General features: G+C 35.7%; 1 long non-coding RNA gene across 1 annotated transcript; it reads left to right on the top strand.

Moving 5' to 3' along the window:
- The first annotated feature begins 334 nt into the window (after positions 1–334).
- LOC108372247 (uncharacterized) lies at positions 335–9,467 on the top strand. The gene is made up of 3 exons (XR_001848830.1): positions 335–345; positions 1,874–1,884; positions 9,251–9,467. It is a non-coding gene; the product is annotated as an uncharacterized LOC108372247 (long non-coding RNA).
- The last annotated feature ends 875 nt before the right edge of the window (positions 9,468–10,342 follow it).

Genomic DNA, 10,342 nt, shown 5'->3' with positions numbered 1-10,342 from the left:
TGATCTCGTACAAGTTGCATGTGCATGAGAAATTGTTGACAATAAATTGGCGGCGTGCGTGAATATTAGGTTAGCCTGTTAGGCTTTATACAGAATTCAGAAAAATTCAACAGATTTTCATCAAAATGTGGAAATTTTAAATATGATTTTTTTTTTAAATTTTCCGGTTGGCAGTTATATGGCATATGAAATTATAGTAGTTAAAACAAGTGCAACTTTTAAATGGCTAAAAATCGGGTTGGTTTTTAATTTTTTTTGCTAACGGCTTTTTGCATTTTTATCCATATAAACATGAATTTCTTGTAGAATAAAACACGGAAAATAAAAATTTAAAAAACAACGCTAGTTTTTATAAATTGCACTTGTTATATGTACAAAAACGTATTAAAAATCAACGAGATTCTCCAGCCGTTTTAAACTTAACTTGTTTTTCTAAAACTTTGTAGGACATGTAACAGCATACCCAAAAATTTACAAAAATTCACATCAGAAACTTCAAAATTTGTATGCAAATGTTTTGAATTTTTCTTAATTCTGTATAAATCTTAAAAATTTGGCCTATGAGTATTTGGTTAAAGCTTGAACCATATTTATATAAAAAAAAAATAACAAAAAAATATTTTGCCTAAAAAGCCACGAAAATATTTAACAAAAATCACCATGCACTCAGTTTTGATCGGCAGTGTACAATGCATATGTCAGTTTGCATGTAAGTATGTGTATATGTTTCTATAACATGTCCACTTGCCTCGCCATTACATGTCAGACTCTGACATGGATGGTCGTTAAAAGTTGACGACAACTTTCCTGTTATTCACATCCTGTATAGGAAGTAGTCTCAGTTGTACCTGTAATAATAAGGCAATTATGCCGCAGGCAAAATTACGTTTTTTTATTCATATTTTTTTCATCACACCAGTGACAGCATAACAACTGCAACTGAATATACAGACGTACATATACAGAGGTATGTGCACGTGCATTAGGCTGGTCCAAAAATACTTTTTTTTTTTTAATTCGGTTGATATTTGACCGTGCCCGCCGGGACTTTGAAGTTTTCCTTGTATTTTACACGGGGAAAATAAATTTTCAGAAATCTTCTTAAAATATAAAAATTTTGTTTATTCGTTTAAGTTTTAACTTTACATATGTATTTATTCTTATTCGTTTAAATTATAATTTTAAAATACTAATTTATCCCAACAAATTAATTAATAGTTAACAGTAACAGTTTTAAAACAAGATTTCTTAACATGAACCAACCAACTTCTACGCCATCTATCGGTAACATTTTTTGCGCGTTATTCCTTTTCATGTAGGTAATATGTATGTGTTGTAAATGCATCTCAACTTCATCTGACCATTGATGAAGGGTTTTCAAACAATTTGGACTCCCACGCCACTTAGCGGCAACATTTTTGTTGTGTTATTTCCTTCCATGTAGATAATATATTTTCCAAATATAAACCAAATGGGACTTTAACTACGGGTTCCTAAAATATCTCGACTCTGGCACCACCTAGCGGATAAAGTCATGCTTCATATTGTGTTCTCATCCAGTTCGGAGCTAAGTTTGAAGTTTCCAGTCTCCAGCTCATCGGGAAGGTGCCTAAAAATTGATTTTAAGATTTGACCCAAACAAACGCGTCTACATACATACATAGCTATATAGCAAGTTAAAAAAAAAAGTTTGTAAAATATATGGAAAAGTTCCAGGCCCCTAGTGGATGACAGCTGAAAATTCCAAAAAGTTGACTTTCCTGTATATTCGTGGATCACCCTAATGTGCTTTTACTTATGTATACATATACATTTCTGAGAGTATACTTGTTCAAAGACTCCGTGTACGCCTATGTACGCTAGGGTGGTGCAGAAAAATGTAAAGTCGGAATTTTAATGCTTTCACCCCCTAGGATTGTGCTATATCGAAAAAAATACCCCTATTTTATTATGAAATCAAAAAATATATACGGGTCGCTCAAAGTGCTCAAAGTTTGGTAAAAATGGTATAGAATTCTTGAAATTCAATATTTTTCGATCGGAAAACTCTGGTTCTCTTCAGGAGACTTCTAATAAGAATACCCCATTGTTTATTTAACCATTTTTTAATACTAACGATTTTTTATCGGTGCCCTCATTGTATTTTTTGGGGCTTTTGGCGGGCCGCTAAACTATTCTTACTAAGAAAAAATGGTTAAGTGAACAATTGAGTATTATTACACAGAATGCCCTGCAGAGGAGCACAGTTTTCCGACTGAAAAATATTGATTTTTAACCGACTTCAAAAAAGGAGGAGGTTATCAGTTCGTCGGCATATTTTCATTTTTTTTATGTATGTTACCGCATAACTTTGGACGACGTAAACCGAAAGTAATTACCGACAATCCTAAATTTGTATATGATAATTGAAGTCGGTTTTGTTTTCTGTTTAAAAATTACTTGTTAATAATTCCATACAATTTCAACGACAAGCTTTTTTTCTCATATAAAATATGTACATGGCAAACTTTGAGCGCTTTGACCGATCTCTAAATATTTTTTTATTTCAACCTAAAAGGAAGTAGTGGTATATATCTTTCGGTATAGAACAATCCAACGGGGTGAGATCATAAAAATTCCGACATTACTTCCCCACATGCATTTGTGGACCACCCTAATATACACTCAAAGGTATGTTTTAATGATTCCACAACAACTTTATCTCAACACTCTCACACCAAAATGCGTATGAATATTATAGTTGTTTTGCGATGGCTGAAACGTGCGAATGACGTTGGCTAACCAAGTTGGTAAAGAGTAGGCAACTAAAGCGGCTAAGGACTCACATAAAGTTTAAGTTGCGTATACATATAGCAAATGACGGCTTAATGTAGGCTCGCTGGTTGCCTTTGGTCGATGCCGTTGATGCCGTCAAAGTGAAAGCTGATGCAGTAAATTGCAAATCTGCAGGTAAATTGAATCAAAATGTGACGAACGTGCGGCAAGCAAAGGTGTGCGAATGTATACATATGTAAATGTACATACATACATACATATGTATGGACATACATGTATGACTATGTGCATCAGCAAAGGCATAAAACGAGTAACAATGCATTCTCGCTTTAAAGTGCTAGTGGCCAAACCACACATGCTTAAAAACATCGAAAAAGCCGGAAAATTTAATTTCCTTTTACGCGAAAAGTTTATGTATTTTATGTACAACTATAAAAATAAATAAAATACATAACTACTGGCTGAGTCAGTGGAATCGTCGGTTCGAATCCTACTGAAAGAGGTCTGATGAGGAAATGAGGTGGTTTCCGAAATAGCTATCACTTCTACCCTTTTTTCAGATTATTGTTACTTTTCCACAAAAAGTTTTTCATTAAAAACGGCCTTGAGCTCAATGAAAATTGTTGGATATAATTATTATAAGGCCATATAATAACAAAAAATAAATAAAATACATAACTACATTAATACAAAGGCTTAAATTTAGTGCGCATTTACCCCTTTAAATTCATTTATCCTTCGGAAAATGCTGTCCGTATCTTATTTGCCTTAATTACAGGTTTTTTTTTACCAGGCAGCAACTCTCCATTAATCCCGCCTCTATTGCACAATTCACATAAGATAAGCTTACAAAAATCTGATTTCCTTACTGCGCGTGGATTGTATAAGATATGGTCAATTAAGCTCGCTGTAAATCGATTTCTTTTCTCATACAATGTTATTAAGAGCGATGTCACACTACAACCTCAGCCTTAAAGTGCTGTTATTTCACTTTATTGTAATATTTTATTGATGCATTACGAATGTTATACGAGTACATAATACCAACAGATGAGAAATAGTACTTAAATATAAGAAGCTGGTCGATGGAAATCGAATAAGAAAAACCCAAAAATTTGAATAAAATCGTAAGCAACATTACTTACAGTTCTGCTGAACTTTTTCTTTTGGAAGCTCGAAAAAAGCCCTTGGATTTTTCCCGCCCTCAGAACGATAAACGTGAGTATATGTTTACCAATACCTAGTGTTAAGTTCAGACAAAGATTTGATTGAGTCAATTAACCTTCGAATTGAGCTACAGCTGTTTCGGTACATTCGGTACTAACACACGATTTTAGGAACATTTAGAACGTAGTCAANAAATTGAGCTACAGCTGTTTGGTGTTCACACACAGTCAGCTGCTCGATTAAAAGTACATTCGGTACTAACACACGATTTTAGGAACATTTAGAACGTAGTCAAATAACTTTTCAGGAAATCAATTCTTATTTTTATTCACACTTCAGCGCATTTTCTTGTGTGGGTAGCATGCCCAATAGCCTCCCTCCTATGTAAAGGAGCATACATATGATACAAAAGGGTGGTTATTTTTGAAACGTCTCATCGAAGAACTCAAAGGAAAGAGATTCACGTTTTCAAAAAAATAGCTTTGTCTCGAACTGCTCGAAGGGACTCTTTTCGTAGCGAATTTTTTTTTTTTTAATATGAGTCCAGAAGTTGATATGGCATCAAAAAAAGTTTTCCTCTTTACATATTAAATTTTAGATACATTTATCTACTTTTAGGTAAAGTTTTACCGAAACTTAGGTACAATTTGAAAATTCAATTTCCCCTCCCCATGGAATATCAGCTGTAAAAAAAGACCAGAATCAAACACCTGATTGCTAATTGTTCAATAAATATACCTCCAAGTTAAAATTAAACATACCCAGCAGGGTTGCATGAAAGCATTGATACAATTAGCACTCAATTAAGAACTAATCGAGCAATTAAGGATTGAAGTTTTGTATGGTAAATCGAGTTTAATTAGCACCTTATTTGAGGGAGATTGGCTAATTGCTCGACTAGCGGCCCGTCTGAACATACTTTAAAGGTGAAAAGGTGGCTAGTACAGTCTTTTTTAAAATTTTGTTTTTGATGCAAAATTATAGATAATGCGAAACTACGTCGATTTTTCGTCTCTCCTGAACAATATAAAAAACTGGACTTGGCACCTTTTCACGTATAGGTAACGATATCGAGCCCTAATCACCAAAAAGATATAAGCGAAATTTTTTCAAAATTTTCTTTTTGATGCGGAAATATTTCCAGAGAATCTAGAAGCTTTTCTGCATCAAAAATAAAATTTTGAAAAAAAATTGATTGCATATTTTAGGCGATTAGGGGGCGATATGAAAGAACAAAGCAAGTTCTGGGTAAAGTATGACAGCCAACGACTTCCTGGTCGGAACGAGATATACTTACTTAGGCACCCTGAAATTGTGCATATGGAAACTGTGCATACGAAATAATGCATATGAAAAAAACCGAAATAATGCATACGAAAAAAAACGAAATAATGCATATATGCACAGTTTCGGTTGAAAATCGAAATAATGCATATGAAAAACCCGAAATAATGCATACATGCACACTTTCGTTTGAAAACCGAAATAACGCATATGAGAAAAACGAAGTAATGCATACATGCACAGTTTCGGTTCAAAACCGAAATAATGCATATGACAAAAACCGAAGTAATGCATACATGCACAGTTTCGACTCAAAACCGAAGTAATGCATATGACAAAAACCGAAATAGTGCATACATGAAAACGAACTTCTTTCTGAGTAGGCGGCCTTCGGCCGCGCTTAGGGATTATAACCCTTACTAAGTAGAATTCTCCTTTCTGTGTTGCCGGAAAAGAAGGGCGGAAGTATTTTTGCGCAGAACTTCTCTCTGCGTAGGCGGCTTTCAGCCGCGCTTAGGGATTAAAATCCTTACTAAGTAGAAGTAAATAATTCATAATAGAAAAAACAAAATTATCCATATGCACACTTTCGTTAGAAAACCGATATTCGATAACAATAAGTTTTAGAGGGCAGCTAACAGAGGGCACCAGTAGTTTTTACGAATACCGGACAATGATGAAGCCTATTCCATGTCAAAGCGTCATCATTTAGCCATATTTTGCAGTTTTTATACCCGAGCGCACTTGTGCACAAGGGTATATTAATTTTGTTCACATAACGGTTGTTTGTAACAGCCAAAACGAATCGAGATGGATATAGACAAATGTATACATAAGTGATCAGAATGAATAGAGAAATCGATTAAGCCATGTCTGTCTCTCCGTCCGTCTGTCCGTCTGTCCGTCCGTCCGTGTACACGATAACTCGAGCAAAAATTGATATATCTCAACGAAATTTGGTATGTAGCTTTCCGTTAATCCAAGGTAGGTTGGTATTGAAAATAGGCGAAATCGGACAGTAACCACGCCCACTTCCCATATAACGGTAATTTCCAGAAATACGAAAACTGCGATATTTTAGTAACTACTGAAGACAATTCACTCAAAATTGATATTTGTAATAATTTTCAGACGAAAAATAAGAATATTATAAATTTTTGGAAAATGGAAATGGGCGTGGCACCGCCCACTTATGATCACATATGTGTATATCGGTAACCGTTCTACCAATTTGTACCAAACCCGGTGTGGTTATTGTGCTTGCCACATATAAGCAAACCGTTGAATATTTTTGAAATCGGACTAAAATTACGGCCGCTTTTCATATAACGGTAAATTTCAGAAATGCTTGAAACTGCAATATTTCGAAATTTAAGGACGCTAATTTACTCAAAATTGATACACCCCGGCTTACCATCTAGCAGTAGGTTTCGGAAAGGTGAAAAAACCTATATTTAATACTTGCGCCGGGTATTTAATGTTCGGCTCCACCCGAACTTAGACTTTCTTACTTGTTTCTATTCATTAGATTGTAAGCCACATATTTTTTTCGTGTGCCTGACATAGCCGTCTTTGTGCCTACAAGACTCTTATTCGCGGGAGGCAAGGGTTTTTTGCTTCCATATGAAGAAAAGTGCACCAGAAAGTTATCGGCTGCCGTGTGACCCGTGAATACTGGTTTCGACTTTTCAAAAGTGGTGGCTTTGACACAACCGATATGGAGCGCGAAGAAAGGTCATCATAGAAGGCAAAAGCAAATATCCATGGCAGCAAGATTTGCACTGCATTTGATGAAACCAGAAGGGAATCCTGTGTCATGACCTTCTGAAAAGTGGTCAGACTATCGACGGACTCACTTCAGGCATTGGCGGCCGCATGTCGAACAAGTGGTCAAAACTTATCTCGATGGTACCAGATGGGAAGACTTAACCCAGCCGCCTTATAGCCCAATTTTTGCACCATTACGCCTTTACAGGAGTACGAAAGCATAAAAAATTGGCTTAATACTTTCTTACGCTCCAAAGACGAGCAGCTTTACTGTCGCAGAATCCATGTACATATTACCAGAAAAGTGGGGAAGAGTCATATTTAGTTAGCGATGAGAAATACTTTCAATAAAATACATTTTAACAATTATACACAAAAGGACATCGTAGTTTGTAATCTTTAAAAGGAGAGGATAAATCCATCAATGTTTCGTCTCAGACTCGAAACGGTGCAGAAAGGACCAGTAAAATATCAAATTAATATCACAACGGGCGATCCTACTTCGGCTTAAGTTTACCTAACAGAGGTTTGCTACAAGTTAGTACAGTATTTTACGGACCGAAACAGAACTTTAAGGAATTTGGAGGTTGCTGTGCAAATTATACACCCATAAAAGTACAGGAAGATACCGCAATACCGAGGAGATCGGTGGTTTGACGGTAGCAGGTTTAGTTTGAATTAATTTCATGCACAGACCGGTACTTTTGTTGCCTTCTTCCAGTCTAAAATTTTAAAATATCAATCATTTATTGTAGAGGATTGTTAATATGCAACTTAGTAATAGACGATTAAAAAATTTGTAAGACTTCACTTTCAACAGTAGAGAGCCACTCTAAAGCATTGACTTCACAAAATAACTTAAAGATATTTTGCAGCCACCAAAGGTCAAAGAAAGAAATTTTAAAGAGGAATTTGCAACAACATTGACAAAGATAAATAAATAACTTAGTCAGCTCTTGGAACGTGCTCTTCAAAAGTATTCACACAGGACAAAAATGTCATTTACCTTTAAGGAGCATAAACAAATAATAAATGAGCAACCATAAGACAGCAAATGCGTGGGATAAGAACAAAGAATAATGCGAAGGTAAGAAGGCAAGTGTACGAGTGGATTGGGCGTGGGCAAATATGTACTTCAAATTTACAGATATACGTTAAGGTAGGGAGCGAAGTGTTTGTGGAGGAAAAAATACTCTATGGCAGGCTTTCCCAATGTGGGTGCCGCGGCGCTAGTGGCTAGAGTATACTAGTGGTGCGGGCAAATTCTTTAAACTTTCCATACACAACGGAAGCGGATTGATCAGCCTTCAACATGGCGGCCAGAAAATCAAAAAATTTTGATTGTTTTTAAAATTACCTTCAACAGCTCATTTCGCTCTTAATCATAGTTCCCCAGTACGTTTTGTCAACGAAAAATTGAATCAGAAAATTTTCACAAAAATTGTTGAAACGTACCCTTTTTCGATACATTCGTAGACCTAATCCGCGTTTCATCCACTTTTCTTCCCATTTTCGGATTAATTTTCAGATTTTTTGCTGGCTGGGCTGTTCTCATGACAAGCGCAGCAGCTTCGCGGACCAGCAAGTAAGACTTGAGTGTAATGGGTCGATTACGAATAGCAAGTTCGGTTGCCAGCTGGCAACGCGACTGAAAAAAAATTTGTCTTACGAATGGTAACTATCGTCAGTTGCGGTAGAGTTATCGATAAACGAAAATTCATAGTTCGACTGCCAGCAAGTGGCTGTAAACAGCAATAAAGCTAAGTTCAGCACAATTATTTGTTTAAGAGGGAGAGAAGTGCATGAACGCGGCCTCAATCAGGCGACATTTAAAGGATAATGCCAATCCTCCAGAGCTACCACGTGCACTGTAAGCAAAAGTTAATGTTTTCTAGGTTTTTCTTTTATTATCGTTTTGTGTTCACTTTCAAAACATATTCAGGACTGCCAAAAGAAGCTGTAGTATAATTGGTTAATAAAAAGATGAACTACTTCATTCAACTTCAATACCTACACTCCTAAAATCTTGCGCACCTCTTCGATTTTTCGCAGAAGGAAGTGACACAGCAATGACTTTAGTTTGGAAAAATTAGTGTGTCGGTAGTTTTCAAAGAGGTGCTTCAGTTGGTAAAGGAAAAAAATTGCAATCAGTGTTCGCTTTTGTTCCGCCAAACGGGCGTACTCCACGGGAACTAAAGTTTCAAGTTATTGTTATGTTATTTTCACCATATTCTGTAACTGCATTGCAAAATATAAGTTTTGTTCAAATTATTAAAAAGTAAAATATGTGACATACTTTTCAATTTTCGCTCCTAAATACGCTCCAAAAACCTTCCCAGCAACCACAAAGGTGCAGTTGCCTGTATACACACTTTATAACAACTGCAGTTGTCAGTTGAAAGTTGCCTGATGCCATCTGTAATATCGTTTCGGCAACTAGTAACGCAACTGAAGTTCGCTTGCTATCGATAATCGACCCATTAAGCTCAACGCATCTGACTTAGCTTCAACCCACCTCAGCTTAACTCACCCCAGCTAATTTTGTTCACCTCAATCAATCTTATCTCACCTCAATCCATCCCACCTCAGCTCAACTAACCCTAACTTATCTAAAGTCACCTCACCTGAACTAACTTCACTTCAATTCACTTCACCTTAACTCAACTAAACTCAGTTCCGCTCACCTTAACTCACCTCAGCTCACCTTAATTTTAGTTGTTGAATTTCAACCGCTGGGCGTACTTAGTGCTATAAAAACCTTAAATGGATTTGTAGATTTGTTTTCATTCATTTTTCATAATTTTCTAAATGTTTGTGTCACAACTAAAAATAATTGCTAATTAAGCTGTAACCCTGTATACGAATTCATCTTTATAAAATAAATCCTTTGAAACCCATTTCAGAAGTATTTGGTAGAATTTTTTAAAATTTTCCATATAAGGTACAACCTAATGTATGTATATAAATATGTATTTGTGTAGTTACACATTAATAGGCACGTGAGTAAGCTTTGCAGATTATTTGTGCGCTTGACTTCATGAACCTGAATTTCTATACGCTTAATTACATGCCTATTTACATACCGAGATATATTTTTTTATTTAAGTAAAATTTTATGCATTTGCTGCCTTTTTTAGGATGTATGTAGGTATGCAAGTAAATACAGATATACAAAAATACTTTCAGGTGTAGTTTATACATTATTACGGTAAATTCCCTGTTGCACAACGCCGCTAGACACATTCATTTAGCGGAAAAACAATAACAACAACAACGAGCAATAGATGCCAAATGCATTCTGTGAACAGACATCAAAGTGCAACAAACTGGAACGTCACAAGTGGCATGC

The sequence above is a fragment of the Rhagoletis zephyria genome, unplaced genomic scaffold (assembly GCF_001687245.7).
Source record: "Rhagoletis zephyria isolate East Lansing unplaced genomic scaffold, Rhagoletis_zephyria_1.1 Rzeph_scaffold_05574, whole genome shotgun sequence".
Taxonomy (NCBI): Eukaryota; Metazoa; Arthropoda; class Insecta; order Diptera; family Tephritidae; genus Rhagoletis; species Rhagoletis zephyria.
Note: the sequence above shows the minus strand (reverse complement) of the source record. Positions and strands in the feature narration are given on the sequence as shown.